Consider the following 18338-nt stretch of genomic DNA (forward strand, 5'->3'; position numbering starts at 1 on the left):
ATCGATGACCATTTGAATAAAATGAATGTTACAAAGATCAAGAAAATTAAATGCGACTTAAAAGACTACAGTGAGGGGAAGGCTTACCCCCACCCCCAATTGGCCCAGCAAACAAATAGAGATGCCCAGAACACAGAATATGTACCCGGAGGGGTAAACCCACATGAAGTGCAGGATTTAGGAATTGGGGATAACACGGAACATACCCCAACCCCGGACACTTCAAATGGCATTAGAAGAAGTGAGAGATTTATACAGCAACATAACTGTACAGGACAAAACAACTTTGATTATGAAGGGGGCCAAAATAATAATAATAGCAAACCAAAAGCTGATCAAAACCAAAATTTTCAAGGGACAGCCTCGAGACCTCCTTTTCAACCCAGGAGGTCGGCGAGGAACAGGAGAACAAAATGGTAACCGGGGATTTGACTAACACAAGTTTATTCGACACCCCAGCTACATTCTCTGTCATTTCCAATTCGATGGACTTTAAGATATATAACTACACCAACTTGGCTATTTCTAGTGAAACTGCCGAACTGTTAAGTAGGGGTCTAACATTTGTACCATCATCCAAGTTTAACTTGGCAGAAACATTAATAGACTTAAAACTATTCACTAGAAAACTAAATTTATTAATACTGATGGGAAGTGAATTTAATAAAGAGAATGAATATTTTGTCCCAAGCGTGTATAATCCCCCTCTACATCCAACATTAAGTCTTTTTGAAAAAGTAATGGAAATTGACTTAAGAAATTTGAAAGAAACAAAATGCGGATACAAGTACAACATCACAAGGGAAGAAAGAGAACTGTTGATTGAACTTAGGCAAGCACCTATCAGGATTATGAAGCCTGATAAAGGCGGAGGCCTTGTAATCATGTTTAATAGTGATTATAATGGAAAAATTGCACTGATATTAGGTAGTGATACATACTCGAAGTCATCTATTAATGAAATGAATTTTGCCTATCGTATGGTCAAAACCTTGCTTGAAGATCTATATATTGAGGGGCGCATCGAGAAAGATATGTACAACTACCTCCTACAACCAACAGTGAAAACACCAGTGCTTTGAGTGGATTACCTAAAATACACAAGGACTTGGAGAATCCTCCAATGAGACCCCTTGTCGATGGTAGGAACAGTTTAACATACACTTGCTCTAAAGTAATCGACAAAATCCTACAGAAATATATCAAAGATGAAAAACAGATTTCCAAGGACTCCTGGTCTTTTCTCCGTTCTATAAATAACCTTTCTTTCGATCCAACAGCGTTTTTTATCACAGTTGATGTGAAAGACTTGTATTCATGTATCCCTCATGATATAGCAAGAGAATGGGTAAATCTTATGCTATTAAAATCAGGAGCACTGACTAATGAAATTCACCTTGTAGGGGACCTGATAGATTTGGTCCTATCATATAATTTTATTATGTTCGACAAAGAAATTTACCATCAAAAAATTGGAGTGGCGATGGGTTCCCCCTGCGGAGCGAGTCTTGCAAATTTGGTCATGGCATTTTGGGAGAGGAATTTTCTATTTCAGAACAACTTGTTTATAGATAAAATTTTGTTCTATACAAGATTCCTCGACGATATATTTTTATTATTTGCAGGTACTCAAGCCGAATTAGAGCAGCTCATGGAATTCTTCAACACCAGTACTGACTTCCTTACATTTACATATAAGAGTAGTATTGATTCTATAGATTATCTTGATGTTAAGCTGGTCAAAGATTTTTCCAATAGAATGTACACCTCAAAAGTTTTTAGGAAGGAAACATATTCCAATATGTTCCTCCATTATGAAAGCTGCCACCCTACTTACCAGAAAAGGTCCGTTGTTAAAGGCCAGTTAGTTAGCAGCGCAAGGATGATAACTAATGAGGTTGACTTTCTAGCTGAATGTGACCTTTTAACGAAGTTTTTCCTGCAGAGAGGCTACCCTAAAGAGCTGATCTTGGAACTTGTTATGGAAGTAAGAACAAAAAGATCAACAGGTAGATCACATACCACTACTGGGAGGTAACCAGTTAGAAATAATGAATAATTCTAGTGAATTATCTAATAGGAACCCATTCGCATTACATACACCTGCAGTATTATCTTATGTTTTAACCTTGATTCCAATGACATTAAAAATATTATAAACAAGAACTGGGACCTTTTAACAATGGATAATGAATTAAGAAATAAAATGCCAGATAAGCCCAAAACTACTTACAGGAGGGGCCCGAACTTTAAAGAAATTTTACAAATGAGATGCTTTAAGTTGCCCATTAACCCTGGAATGTCAAAATGTTACATGTGTAATATGTGTAAATACATTGCTGAGGGTAACATGTTTTCTATCAGAGACACAACTTACAAGATTAAGAACAAATTCAACTGCAGTAGTAAAAAGGTTGTCTATAAGGCTAAATGTGAGATCTGTTCAGCCTTTTATATAGGAAAAACCGATAGAAAATTGCAAGAGAGAATATACGAACACACCTACAGCATTAGAAAAGGAAAATTAGAAAATGCTTTAGCTAGGCACTGTTCAGAGAACCCAGGCCATAAATTTAAGTTCAAAGCCATTGACCAAGTTAGAGATGATCCTAGGGGAGAATACCAGCCACTTAAATTAGAAGAGAAGGAACTCATCTGGCAGTTGAAAACCAATGCCAACCAATTCCCCGGCCTAAATGAAATGACGTCAATAAAATGTATTTTAAGGCTTAAGAATCTGGTTAGGTAGCCGGTATACATATACATACATATATCTTTACATGTATATGCATTTTAGCTCTTAACATACTCTGGTTAAATATCTACCTTTTGGTTATGAATATGTGATTTTAAACCTCCTAATGGCTATTTATTCACTATTGATTGTTTAAAGTTATTATAATAGTATATTGCACATACTTTTAAATAAAAAGTTAGTATTTATTTATTTATTTATTCATTATTGGGGGTTCTTAAATGAATTATACTACTTGAACTACTAAAATTAACAGCATTAATCATATAGGAATTATGAATTCATTCATGTACCCTAACTAATAACGACATGGTGTACTTTGTTATATAGCCTAACTTTATTTTAATAGGCTTTTACTCATATAGCTTGTAGAATTTTAAATTACTTAGATATTGCATTAAATACGAGTGTTTTTTATGTTTTTAGATGCTTATTTTGTCACACTTCTCGTATAATAATACATATATACATACATATGGCATTTGATTTTATGAAGTAATTTGACTCTAGAGAAGGAGGTATAAATATAAATAATGAATAATAACAAAAACATGCATATATATGTATATTAAATTTGTCTGTTAAGACTCGTTTAAAAGATTCTGTGCTTTGGGAGCAGTATCTATAGGGAGTGTTTCACTTTTAAGCATAAATGAATGTTTTAATTGATTGATTACGCTAGTTACGCTAGTTTAAAAAGGCTTGATTGTGAGCTATGGATTGAATTGCCTTCTGAAGAAGTCACGGCATTTTGTAGTGTAAAAAAAGTGTATATTATTAAAGACTTTTAAGGTCTATTTTTACTGGATTAATAAAGCAGTTTTCCACTTTACTGTTGCAGTCTGCGCTGCTAGCTGCCTGGTTCTTTCTCAAGTTTGTGGCGTTGCTTGTTTTTCGAAAACATTTATTAATGAAAGTAGCCAACTTATATTGCTTACCTTTAAAATACAGAAAGAAATTGGGGTACCCACAGAAAACCCACATGGATACAGGTGGAACATACAGACTGCACCCCCACTACATCCAAAGACCAGAAGACAGCAGTATTAAACATTGGGCCTTGTCCCATTGCATTAATGATAGTGGCAGATAATTTTATTTTTATAAAAGAAAATTGCATGTTAGTTTTATACAAGTTCAAAGTTTGATACACGCTTAAATGTTAGTATAAATAAAACACTATTGTTCTGGTTATATTTTGTGATTAATATTTTGTCTGTTCTTCAATTTGCGTTTGAATGCTGGAATCCCACAATTCTCTCTGGGGTGGGCAGGGTTACATAATTATGTATGCAAATTTTATATTGATCACCATTCAGATATTTAGTTTCTTGTACCTACTTTTCATGGGCCTTTGTCCACATTTTTGATGTTTTGGTGGAGAGACATATGGTGACCCCACCCCCGTGGATGTTCTAATTGATTTAGTCACTTGCCGGGCTTGGAAGGAGATGGATTCTATTGAGCCAATACCCAAATGTCCAAATTAAATTTTATCTCCCATGTGGACCATTTGTATTGGATTAAAGGCATTCCAGTGGATGCTATGGTTGTGCAGCAGCTGCCAAAATGGAGCTGGCTGAGCAAAGCTCCGCTGTCCATCTGCTGAACAGGGATTCCAGAGACATGGACAGGTTTGGTAAGCTTGTTTACACCTCAGCCACCTTCTCGCTGAGAGTGCTTAATTACCTGGCACATTTTACTCACCTGCAGAGAGACCTGGTCAAGGAACTTTCTAATTATTAGGCGGAGACCATGTCACCAGAGGACTTCCAGAAGGTATCTCAAAAACTGGCTACTGTCTTTTCCTTCTCCAACTTGTCCATGAGGCTCATCTCCCATTCTGCAGAGGGCTCCTCACAGGCTGCTGACACAGGCATTGCTGTTAGAAGACATGCCTGGATGAGGCTTTGCGGAACTGTTCAAGGTGTAATTTGTCAATGCTCCCTTTGATGGTTCTTTATTTGGGCCAACAAGTGGGAAAGACCTCATCTGCCATGAGGATCAAGTTTTCTACTCCTCAGCAAACCTTTTCCAGGAATCGGAGAGGAGGCAAGAAAACCTATATGTTCTTCATGTTTCACTGTTGCAGTCATTACATTTGGGTTATCTGCTTGCAGGTAGCCCTCAGTCGGCCTGATTATCAAAGTCTTGGGTCCTGCGTCAGTTGCTGTCTCATTTTCCATGACGTCAGGTAGTCAGGGGTAAAAAGCATGCAGCCGATGCCATTACATCAGTCTTTCTTGCTGTGCGGTGCCCGAAGCAGAAGCAGTTCACAAGTGTCAGTCAGCCAACTCCTGAAATTTTTGTTTTTGAGTTTCAGATCTGAAGTCTTCAACTAAGCTAAGTACCCCATTGAGGATCCTTTTTCTTGCTCTAAACCGATGTCAGTAAAAGTTAACAATTGTATTTCTTGTGGAAAGCAAATACCTCATAAAGATTTTCATTCATACTGCATTCCTTGCTTAGGCCCAGACCACGACGTATCTCGCTGTCAGTTTTGTGCCTAATTCAAACCTCGAACTATTCATCATCGATTCATTTTCGCATCTAAATATTTTGGTACTTGGTTCAATTATCCAGAAATGGCTTCGGTAAGCCACCCAACTTCCGACATTCTGAAAAAATGCAAAGGTAAAGACAGAGACAGACCGCATATGTCCAAAGCTGCTGATGATGCCTCTCCTAAGCTAGTCGCCAGTTCGCCGGTACTCAGTGAGGTGCTTTCACAGCCCCTGATACCCGCTACTTCAGATTCGCAGGCCTCTACTGAGACCCATTCGGAGTCTGGTTGCCACAAGATGCTTCTTTGACTGTGGAACCTGTGGATGTCTCTACCTTGGATGGGTCCGGATCTGCTGTGCAGACACTGGCTTCTGAGGGTGTATTCAGACCTACTGACTTGCATATTAAACCGACATCATCTTCTTCTTCTTCAAGGCCTAAAACTTGATCCATGCCTAGAAAACTGATGCCCAGACCTCATGGTCAGACCCCTATGCCTAAAAAACAAATGATAAGAATGGCTGAAGACCTTATTACTCTAATCAGGGGAAGCTACCCTTCTCTCTCTAAGTGACCTAGAACTGATTTTCCTTCTGATTCTTCCGATCAGGATTCTGAAATTTCTGTTTTCTCTGATGACCAGGAGTTGCCCTTATCTACCTATGAAGATTCTGATGCAGATGACTCAATTCCCTCTGCTTCCCCTCCAGAAGATTTCTGTTTTGGTGAAACCTTGCATACTCTTACGGAGCATTTCCGTGGGAAAGCCAGGATTACTCTTACTCCAAAAAGAGGCTTAGGGAATTCTTATTCCTGCCTCAACACAGGCCTTTAGCTATTCCTCCTGTCCTGGACATTGTAGATGATGCCTTCTCGGAATCTAGCCTTGCCCCTGACACCTTACCTCCTGCTCCCTGAAAACCTGATGGGTATTACAGGGTACCTAACTCTCACAAGTTCCTCTTTAAAAATCCTACTGCGGATTCTGAGACCATTTCACAGGGACCCAAAGGGATTAAGGCTACTACTGCCAAAAACCCTACCCCCTCTGATAGATTCCAGGGCCTTGGACAGATGGGGTAAGAAGGTTACACTTCTGCCACTTTGGCCATTAGGGCCTTAAACTGTCAGTTTCATATGTTTAAGTATCAGCAGTATATTATTGAATTGCTTAAACAGAAAATGATGTTGATTCCTGACTGTGCTGAAAATAAAGAATTACAGGATTTAATGCATTGTGCTGAACAAGTTGGAAAACATACTTTGCAATGTGTTTTTGATTCATTGGAGGCATCTTGCAGGGCTGCTGTCACTGGGTCTGTACTTAGAAGGCATGCTTGGTTTAAGGAGCAATATTTGCCAGGTCATGTTAAAGCTAAATTACTGGATGCTCCCTTAAACCAAGACCGCCTGTTTGGCAACAAAGCAGAAGTACTTAAAATTATGGAGGAAAAAGCTAAATCTATGCAAACTGTTAAAGATTTCCTGCAAGTTCAACCTCCCAGATTTAGTATGCACTGGCCTTCTAAGAATTGGTAAGTCCAACAACACGGAAACTGTCCACCAACTGCCAAAGCAACGCTTTATTGAATAACTCCAAAAACGTAAACGCCTTTAAAAAAACAACTATGCGTTTTCATCCACATAAACACATGAGACTTCATCAGACAAAGGAATCATCAAAAGTGGCTCCTTAAATACTTCAATAAAGTTAAAAACAACCAATAAAAAATCATTACATCATATCCTCATTAAACCAGAAAAAAGGCTCATTACATACAGAATATAAATTAGGTAAAATCATTTAACACACATACATTCTTACTAAAGCCATAATAAATCTATCTATGTATCATATATTCATGTGACATAAAAACATTACAATAAATAAATAAATAAAATTCAGGATGTTAATAAGTTCATACATTTGTTAAAACTCAGTTATTTTTGTTTAAATAGCACCATCTACTGTTCTTAGGGAGCTATTACTAGTACCATCTATATTCTAGCTGCTCTCAATTTTAACACAGGAGTTAGTGAGATGTGCTCATTTAGACCCGGGACACTTGTCGCTTCTAATAATATTTGCCACCATAATTCTTTGAATTCCAACCATTCCTCCCCTCCTCTCATTTCCTTCTTAACCTGCTCAAGCACAAAAAAAGAAAACTTTGAGTCCTCACATGTTTGTGTGTGCTTATATAGAGCATTTGTTTCTTTTTTCCGGGATATCTCATAAGTGTGTTCATAAATTCTTTTTCAACGCTTCTTTCTGTCTTTCCTAATATATGACACATTGAACACATAGCCAAATATACCACTCCCTGGGACTCACAGTTGTAGTATCCTGTACTGTTAATATTAATGTCCCTAGCTGTTAAGAACATCTCACTATTATTACTGACATATTGACACTGATTGCAGTGTCCACACTGGTATGTTCCATTCCTTTTGTTAGGTATACCTACTTTGTTAGAAATGTTATTGCTGCTATTCAATTTATTACATTCCAACAACTTTTTTATACTTCTACCATTTTTATAAACTATTTTGGGAGTATCTTTTTTGATATTCAAAAAATCAGAAAACGATATAAAATTGTCCCACTCCCTCTGAAAAATCTTTTTCACCTTAAGATTGAATAAATTGAACTCCATTACCAGAGCCGATTTGTATTGAGGCTCCCCTGTATTGCTACTTTTATTGATGTCCACCAATATTTCAGCATTATTCAATGGGTTGGTATTGGCCATCACTATACCCTTTATTGGCTTATATTTAGTTAATCTATTCTGCTCCACCTCTCTTCTTATGTTGGTAATAAACTCTGGTGGATAACCCCTAGCCAAAAACATCCCCTCCAAAGTATTGCATTCCTTAAAAAAGTCTTCATTCCTACTAGTCATGCGACACCCCCTCACAAATTGTCCCTTGACGATGTTCTTTTTACAATGTGGGGGGTGTGCACTGGTGAAATGCAAAAAGGAATTACAAAAAGTACTTTTTCTGAAAACTTTAGTTTCTAGATCCATATTATTCATATTTTTGTACACTTCCACATCCAAATATTGTAATCTGTCAGTGGACATGGTGTATGTAAACTTTAAAAACTTAGTGGTGTTCTGAATATAGTTAAAAAATTCCATAAATTTCTCACCACCTCCTGTCCAGAAGATCACAATATCGTCCAAAAATCACCTGTAAAGTGACCAGTGTTGATTGTACACAGAATTGAGAACAAAATTTGATTCCCACGCTGCTAACACAAGAATTGGCCCTTTCCTGCTTCTTCCAAGCCTTCTCAGTCCAAACCCAGAACCAGCAGAACACCCAGATTTCAGTCCCAAGGTACTCACAGGCCTAAGCAGTGGTGGGGCTCCCACTTCCAAAGCTGGGAGTAGTAATACACCCCTCTATGGTAAACTGTCTTAATGACTTAACTTTAAATCTTCCACGCCCTGCTCAACTGACTGTTCCTTTAGGGGAAAAGATCGCCCTGCATACAAAAAACTGGGAACTCATTACCCAAGACAAATGGGTTTTAAATATAGTTTCCCAATGATACAGATTCCACTTCCACTCCTTACCAACCCCAAACAGTTGGCCAGACCTACCACCAAATCAATGGGCAGAGGCTCAAAAGCAAGTTCTCTCTCTTCTAAACATCAGGGCTATTCAGCCTGTCCCAGAAGAAGAATGGGGGCACAGTTTCTACTCAAGGTTTTTCCTGGTACCCAGAAAAGATAATTCCTGGCATCCTATCCTTGGCCTGTCTATCTTAAACACTTTTTTCATAATCCCAAAATTCAAAATGCTAAGTCTTCATCAGTTGCTTCCCATGCTAGGCAAATATGCCTGGTTGGCAATACTGGATTTAAAGGAAGCCTACCTGCACATCCCAATAAGGGAATCTTGCAGAAAATACCTATGCTTCAAAGCAGGCTAAATGCACTATCAGTTCTCTGCACTGCCCTTTGGGTTATCTACTGCACCCAGGGTATTCACAAAGTGCCTAGCTCCAGTCATTGCATTTTGCATGCAAAGAAATATTCAAATATACCCATACCTGGATGATTGTCTAATTCAGGCAGAAAGCCGGGACATATTATTAAATCGTCTGGCATTTGTAAAGAAATGATTAACTTCTCTGGAGTACACCATAAATCAAAAGAAATCACATATAGTACCTTGCCAACAAATTGTATTCCTGGGAGCAAGCTTGAATACAACTTCCCAGATGGCCTACCTCACACCAGAAAAACAAGTTCATTTAACAGCTTACTTCAAACTACTGACCACAAAGACCCAGCTATCTGCAAGGAAAATACTGCAAGCCCTGGGGTTCATGGCCTGTTGCATTTTACTAATTCCATATGCAAGTCTACATATGAGGAAATTACAATGGTATCTAAAATCCCTATGGTGGCAACATTATCAGGACCTAGAATCAATGATTCCTATCATACCTTGTCTAAAGATAGAGTTCCTTAGATGGGCAGAGGCCTGCCACCAAAACAAGGGACTGCCATTCACTCTACCCCCTGCCACCCAAACACTAACAACAGACATATCAGAGGGCTCACTTGGCAGGGCAGTGCAGTCAGGGCAAATGGAACCTGAGTCAAATGCATCTGCATATCAATCAAAAAGAAATGTTAGCTGTACAGAATGCTCTGACAGCCTTCAAGGATGACATTCTTCCAGGACAATTATTGGTAAAGATGGACAATACCACTGTTTTGTGGTACATAAACAAGCAGGGGGAAACCCACTCATACACTCTCTGCAGACTAGCCATGGTTCTGTGGAACATAGCCTTGAGCTACCAAGTGCACCTACAAGCTCAATTCCTGTCAGGCAAGCTAAATACACTGGCAGATGACCTAAGCAGAAATTTTATGGACCCATGGAAACTGAAACCAAAGATATTAACATTTTGAGAAACAAATGGGGGAGCCCAGAGATAGACCTATTCACCTCCCATCAGAACTACCAATTGGACAAATTCTGCACAAGGACTCCCCACAGACAATCTTGGAAAGTGAATGCCCTGTCCTTCACCTGGAAAAACTATCAGTTTATGCCTTTCACCCTCTGCCTCTCCTCTTCAAAGTGTACTAAAGATCAAACAGGACAAACCAAGGACAATACTTATTGCACCAGACTGGCCACGCCAGTACTGGTACCCCCTCTTGCGCAGTGTGTCACTTCTGGAACCATGGCACCTGCCTCAGACCCCTGTCCTGCTGTCCCAGCAGGAGGGCCAGATTCTGCACCCACAGCTTCAAAACCTGAACCTTGCTACCTGGCTAATTACATGATCTATCCGTTATCATCCCTCAGTAAACAAGTGATGGATGTCATTCTGGAGGCAAGGAGGCCTAGTACTAGAAAATCCTATGCTGAAAAATGGAAAAGATTCTGTTCCTGGAGCCAAACACAGGGGATGGACACAACTGTGCCCAACTTACCGCACATTCTTCAATACTTAACTGAGATGCTTCACAAGGGTCTTTCCTTTTCTTCCATCAAAATTCATGCCTCGGTCATTTCAGCTCATTATAATACAGAGCCACCTCTCTTCTCTCATCCACTGCTGAAGCAATTCCTCAGAGCGGCCAAAAACTTAGGACCACCCAGGAGAGCCCCAATCCAGCCTGGGACATTAACTTTGTATTGGAAAAGCTCACTCTACCTCCCTTTGAGCCAGCTGCAAATGCAGAGTTGAAATTCCTTTCTTGGAAAACAGCCTTCCTTCTAGTCATCACTTCAGCAAGAAGGGTGTCTGAATTACAGGCCCTCATGGGAGTGGAGCTTTTCATCATCTTTCATGCAGACAGGGTGTCCCTCAGGACCAATCCCTTCTTTATGCCCAAGGTGGTATCCAGTGTGGCCCTTAATCAGTCCATTCATTTGCCAACCTTCTTTTCTAATCCACAGAACAAAGGGGAATGAATACTGCACTCCTTGGACGTGCACAGACAATTTAGATTTTACTTGGACAGGACTAAGCCTCTCAGGAAATCTGAACATCTGCTGGTTGCATTTGCTGCAGGGGCAGAGGGGAAGGCCATTTCTAAGCAAACCATTTCTAAGTGGATAGGCCATTGCATTAATTTCTGCTATAAGCATCATGGAAAACCTACCCCACAGGGGATAAGACCACATTCAACTAGGGCTACATCTACCTCTACAGCCTTTCTCAGAGGTGTCCCTACCAGGGACATCCTAGAAGCTGCTACCTGGAGTTCTGTACATACCTTCACCAAGCATTACCACTTGCCAATTTTTTCTAAATCCAGAGCTGGTTTTGCCACTGCAGTCTTGCAGGGCCTTATAGCTGGTCCTAATGCTATATAATTGCCTCCTCCCTTCCTTATCTTTGGGAATCTACCCAAATGTAATGACTGCAACAGTGAAACACGAAGAACATAATACAGTTGCGTACACTTACCATAAATGTAGATGTTCGAGTGTATTCACTGTTGCAAGTCCTGGTTACCCTCCCTCCAGCCCCCTGACTTCTGTTGACTATACCTCTATTCTTGCTTACTATGCTTAAAGCTTTCTGGTCTATTTGCTTTTTGTTGGAGGTGCAACCTTGTATATAATTGCTTCCCATTATGGGGGCACTTGACATCTGGGGCAAGAAAAACTGATGTAATGGTGTCAGCTGCATGCTTTATACCCCTGACTACCTGACGTCATGGAAGATGAGACAGCAACCAACGCAGGACCCAAGACTTTGATAATCAGGCTGACTGAGGGCTACCTGCAAGCAGATAACCCAAATGTAATGACTGCAACAGTGAATACACTAGAACGTCTACATTTATGGTAAGTGTACACAACTGTACTTTCCGTAAGTCCCAAGGGTCCTTTCCTGATGAACATGAGAAGTCCTACTTCAGAGGCAGAGGGGAGGGTTTCAGTGAGAGATGCCACCCCAGGGGCAGAGGGGGTCCACAAAAATTACAGTTGTGTACACTTGGCATAAATGTAGATGTTCGAGTGCATTCACTGTTGCAGTCATCACACTTGAGTTATCTGCCTGCAGGTAGCCCTCAGTTGGCCCAAATACCAGAGTCTTGGGATTTCTGCATCAGATGCTGTCACTTCTTCCATGACGTCAGGTTGTCAGGGGTATAAAACAGGCAGCTGATGCCATTGCATCAGTTTTTATTGCCCCAAATGTCAGGAGCCCCCAAATAGGAAGCTAGTATATGGTAGGGAACACCACCAGTAAAAAGTAAATATCACAGCAATTAAAAATGGACATAGAGAGGAGAGGTAGAAAGGATAGAGAAAACCAGGGGGCTGGAGGGAGGGAAACCAGGACTGTAACAGTGAATACACTTGAACATCTACATTCATGGTAAGTGTACACAACTGTACTGTGTTCTTCATGTTTCACTGTTGCAGTCATTAGACTTGGGTTGATTCCCAAAGCTGAGGAAGGGTGGAGGCAGTCAAGAAGCATTAGGGCTGGCTATCAGGCCTTGTAAGACTGCTGTAGCAAATCCAGCTCTGGATTTAGAACAAATTGGTAAGTGGTAATGCTTGGTGAAGGTGTATACACCACCTTAGGCATAAAGGACGGGTTAGTCCTGAGGGAAACCCTGTCAGCATGGAAAATAATGAAGGGTTCCATAGCCATTATCACCTGTAACTCAGACACTCTTCTTGTTGAAGTTATGGCTAAAAGCAAGGCTGTTTTCCAAGAGAGGAATTTTAACTCTGCTGAAGCAGCAGGTTCAAAAGGGGGAAGCATGAGCTTTTCCAGACCCAGTACAAAGTTAATGTCCCAGGCAGGAGTGGGTGCTCTCCTACGGGGCCTTAAGTTGTTAGCCCCTCTCAGGAACTGTTTGATGAGACGAGAAAATAGAGGTGGCTCAGTGTTATAATGAACTGAGATAGCAGAGGCATGAATCATAATGGAGGAAAATGATAGGCATCTGTGGAGTAGCTCTGCTAGGTAATCCAGGATTAGAGGTCAGGAGGACACTGCTGTGTCCTTTTCTTGAGACTGGTTCCAAAAACAATATCTTTTCCACTTTTCAGCATAGCATTTCCTAGTACTAGGCCTTCTGGCTTCAAGAATGACATGTTTGCTGAGAGCTGCTGGTGGTGTATTCAGGGGATAAGCCAAGCTGCAAGGTTTAGGGTTTGCAACTCTGGATGGAAAATCTGTCCCTCCTGCTGAGACAGCAGGGAAGGAGTCTGGTAAAGGTTCCAGGGTGGCACTGTTGTCAGACTGCATAAGAGTGGGTACCAGTGCTGGCTTGGCCAGTCTGGGGCAATAAGAATTGCCCTTGGCCTGTCCTGTTTGATCTTGAGTAGTACTTTTGAGAGGAGGGGCAGAGGGGGAAAGGCATAAATTGAGAGGTTTTCCCATTGGAAGGATAGGGCATCCACTTTCAAGGCCCTGCTGTGAGGGTTCCTGATGCAGAATTTGCTCAACTGGTGGTTCTTGGGGGAGGCAAAGAGGTCCACCTCCAGTGTCCCCCACCTCTGGATTAGAAGGTTGAAGGTGCTTGGCTCCAATTTCCACTCATGTGGGTCTAGAAGATTTCTGCTTAAGTCGTCTGCCAGTGAATTTTGCTTGCCTGGCAGGACTTGAGCTTGTAGATGCACTTGGTTGCTCAAGGCTGTGTTCCATAATGCCGTGGCTAATCTGCAGTGTGGGTAAGAATGGGTTCCCCCCTGCTTGTTTATGTACCACATAACTGTGGTGTTGCCTGTTTTTATCAACAGCTGTCCTGGAAGGATTAGGTATTTGAAGGCTATCAGAGCATTCTGTACAGCTAGCATCTTTTTTTGATTGATGTGCAGGAGAATTTGGCCAGTGGCCCTGAATGCATTTGCCTGCCATGTGAGCCCCCCATGCATAGTCTGATGCATCTGTTGTCAGGGTTTGGGTGGCGAGGGGTTGAGTGAAAGGCAGTCCCTTGAGGTTGCATGCTTCTGCCCACCAAAGGAATTCTGCCCCTTAGACAAGGTATGATTGGAATGGTTTCAAGGTCCTGAGAATGTTGGCAACAAAGACTTTTTAAGTACCATTGAAGTTTCCTCATATGCAGTCTTGCATATGGAATTAGCAGAATACATAAGGCCATGAACCCCAGGACGTGCAGTATTTTTCTTGCAGATAGCTGGGTTCTGGTGGCCTTTTTTTTTGAAGCAGTTGGTCAGATAGACCTGTTTTTCTGGAGTGAGAAATGCCATTTAGAAAGTTGTGTCCAAGCTTGCTCCCAGGAATACAATCTTTTGACTGGGCACCAGTTGTTATTTCTTTTCATTGATGGTGTACCCCAATGATGTGAGAAGGCTTTTTACAAATGTCAGGTGCTGAAGTAGCAATTCCTGACTGTCCACCCGAATCAGGCAATCGTCCAAGTATGGGAAAATTTGGATATTTCTCTGCCTGCAATATGCAATGGCTAGAGCCAGGCACTTTGTGAATACTCTGGGCGCAGTAGATATGCTAAAGGGAAGTACAGAGAACTGATAGTGCATACAGCCTGCCGTGAAGCGTAGATATTTCCTGCATGACTCCCTTATGGGGATGTGCAGATAAAGCTTCTTTTAAGTCTAGAGTGACTAACCAGGCATCCTTGGCTAGCATAGGGAGAAGCTGTTGCAGGGTAAGCATCTTGAATTTTAGGACCACCAGAAAGGTGTTGAGAATGGATAGATCCAGGATTGGGTGCCAAGAGCCCTCTTTCCTGGCACCAGAAAAAGTCTGAAGTAGAAACTCTGCCCCCTTTGTTGTACTGGAACAGGTTGAATAGCTCTGATACTGAGCAGGGGAAGTACTTGCTTTTGAGTGTCTGCCCACTGGTTTGGAGGAAGGTCTGGAAACCCACTTGGGGTTGGCAGTGAATGGAAGAAGAATCTGTACCCCTGGGATACAATGTTTAGGACCCATCGGTCCTGAGTAATGGACATCCAGTTTATTGCACGAAGGGCAATTTTTCCTCCTAAGAGCACAAGTAATTGGGCAGGGCTGGGAAGGATAATTGAAAAGTCATTGTGAACTTTTTTCATAAGGGGGCAGCTTACCACTCTCTATTTTTGAGGTGGGAGCACTCCATTGCTTAGATCTCTGCATACCCTGAGACTGTAGTCTGGGTGGCCTGTTTCACCTAAGTTTGGACTGAAAAGGTCTGGAAGGGGCTGGAAAGGATCATTTTTAGAAGGCCAATGCCTACTGAATCTAGTTGGCTGTACTTGCAAGAATTCTTTAACAGTTTGCATAGATTTAGCTTTTTCTTCCATCTTTTTAAGAACCTCTTCTGCTTTGGTGCCAAACAAACAGTCCTTATTTAAAGGAGCGTCTAGTAATTTTGATTTGACATGATCTGGCAATGTTTGTTCCTTCAGCTAAGCATGCCTTCTCAGTACAGACCCAGTGACTGCAGCCCTGCAAGATGCTTCTAGAACATCAAAGCCACACTGCAAAGTATGCTTACTAACTTGGTTTGCAGAATGCATTAAGTCTTGTAAATCTATTTTCTGTACAATCTGGAAGTAACCCCATTTTTTGTTTAATTAGTTTCATAATATGCTCAAATTCTAAACCTACCACCCTAGAACTTTCGAGGCCCCCCTTCTCAGTATGGAGAACATCGATGTGTGGCTGTAACTGAAAACCTGGTTCAAGGCTGCAACTAACCCATAGGCAAAACTGCTCTAATTGTAGCATGCCCACACAGGCCACTCTCTCAAACTCACCCCCCACAGCCTTCCTGAAGACACTGAGAGGTATAAATGTATCTCCAAACACCATCATAAAAATGCCATGGAACAGCTAGTTACTGTTCCCAGAGAGAGAAAATATACTAGATCTCATTGTCACAAACATGGGGACAAAAGAACTTCTCTAAAGCAAACTTCACTACTCAAGACTGGTGTGGTAGCCCTTACAAATGCCCTCTATGAAACACCTCCAGGACTGCATGGATCAGGCAATCCCAAATAAAACCAACTCATAAAATAAGGCCAATTTTTTTGAGAAAAAAAATTTGGATTGGATTCAAGGACAATCATAAGGCCTTTTCAGCTATGTTAGGAACCTGGGTGGAAACTCACAGGACAGAACCCACAGGGTTAGAGTTGCTGGCACTCAGACAGCAAGCCAGCCCAGCCCACAGTGTCCCGGTGTCCTCTTGGCTGGCCCCTATTGTTTGGCATCTACTTCTTACAGGCCAGGCCAACATGGGGGACTTTGGGCTGACAAGTTTGCAGATGACTGCAAACTGGGGATATCCTTCACGAGGGACTCAAGAAAGCTGGTGCTGGTGCAGCCATGCTGAAGTTAAGCGCGCCAAATGTATAGTCATACCCTTACCGGGAAAAACAAGGTAACCCAAGCTACCATATAGGTGGAAATCCACTAAAGCACAGAGAGGGTTATCAGGGACTATCTGTGGAATAAAAAATCGGTCCATGTGAGGCAGAGCACCTAGACCTGTGGATGGGAGACGGTTTTACCCGGAATCATCTCTGGGGGTCACTGGACAGAGAGAGGCACAACAAACACAGTATTTTTTTTTTATAAGTGGTGGCGTAAGCCACAATAATTTGGGCTAGGCTTATAAATGCCTTAGGGCAGATAGCCTAGTATAAACCTATGAACCTATGAACCTATGTTGCTGGTACTTCAACATGTGAAACTGGCATCAATGCCCTGATGGCAAGAGTTGCAGAGGTATATACCTTCTTACCCCAGCTTTCTAAAGCTCTGGAATCCCTGTCTAAAAGGGTAGTGTTTTTGGCTGTAGTAGCCTTAATACCTTTAGGTCCCTGGGAAATGATCTCTGGATCCGCAGTAGGATTCTTGAAGAGAAATTTGTGAGAATCAGGTACTCTGTAGTACCTGTCAGGTTTTCCAGGGGCCCAGGGGAAAAGTGTCTGGAGTAAGACGGGATTCCATGAAGACATCATCTACAACATTCAGGACAGGGGTTATAGCTAGAGGCCTTTGCTGAGGCAACTCTAAAAATTCTCTGAGTCTCTTTTTGGACTGAGGGTAGTCCTGGCATTCCCAGCGGAAATGCTGTCTTAAAGTATGCAAGGTTTCAACAAAAGAAAAATCTTCTGGAAGGGAGACAGAGGGAATGGATTCCTCTGCATCTGAATCCTCATAGGTTGATAAGGTCATGTCCTGATAATCAGAAGGGTCAGAGTCATCGGACTCCTGGTCTGTAGAATCCAAAAGAAACTCAATTCTTTGTCTCCTAGCAGGGGAAGGCTGGCTTCCCCTAATTAGGGTAATAAAGTCTTTAGCCATTCTGAGCATTTGTTTTTGTGGCATGGGAGCTTGAGCATGTGCTTTGGTCGTCAGTTTTCTAGGCATAGTGCATACTCTGAGTCTAAGAAACTCAGTAGTTTTAGCTAAAAACGAAGTCGTCTGTTTAATTCGAACATCGGTAGGTCAGAATAAACCCTCAGAAGCTGGTGCCTGCACAGCGGCTCCGGACCCATCCAAGGTAGAGACATCCACAGGTTCCATAGTCGAAGAAGCATCTTGTGGCATACCGGACTCCGAATGGGTCTCAGCAGAGGCCTGCAAATCTGTAGAAGTGGGCATCAGGGGTGGCAAAGGTGCCTCACTGAGTACCAGCAGACTGGCGACTAGCTTAACGGAAGCGTCGTCAGCAGTTTTGGACCTATGCGGTCTGTCTCTGTCTTTATCTTTACATTTTTTTGGAAGATCAGTAGTTGGATGGCTTATCAAAGCCATTTCGGAATATGGAGAATGAGAGCGAAAGAATTTAGAAACAAAGATAGCCCGATGATGAATGGTTCGGGTGTTAAACAAGGCACAAAACCGACAGTGAGGGACGTCGTGGTCTAGGCCTAAACAGGTGATACAGTAAGGATGAAAATCTCTGTGAGGTATTTGCTCTCCACAGGCAAGACAATTAACTTTTTCTGACATTGGTTAGAGCAAGAAAAAAGGATCCCTAATGGGTACTTAGCTTTAGAAGACTTCAGGTTTGAAACTCGTAAAATGAAAATTTCAGGTAGCGGCCGACTGGCACTTGTGAACTGCTTCTGCTTCGGGCTCCTCCTT

The sequence above is a fragment of the Protopterus annectens genome, chromosome 3.part1 (genome assembly GCF_019279795.1).
Source record: "Protopterus annectens isolate FY-2018-M chromosome 3.part1, PAN1.0, whole genome shotgun sequence".
NCBI classification, from domain to species: domain Eukaryota; kingdom Metazoa; phylum Chordata; order Ceratodontiformes; family Protopteridae; genus Protopterus; species Protopterus annectens.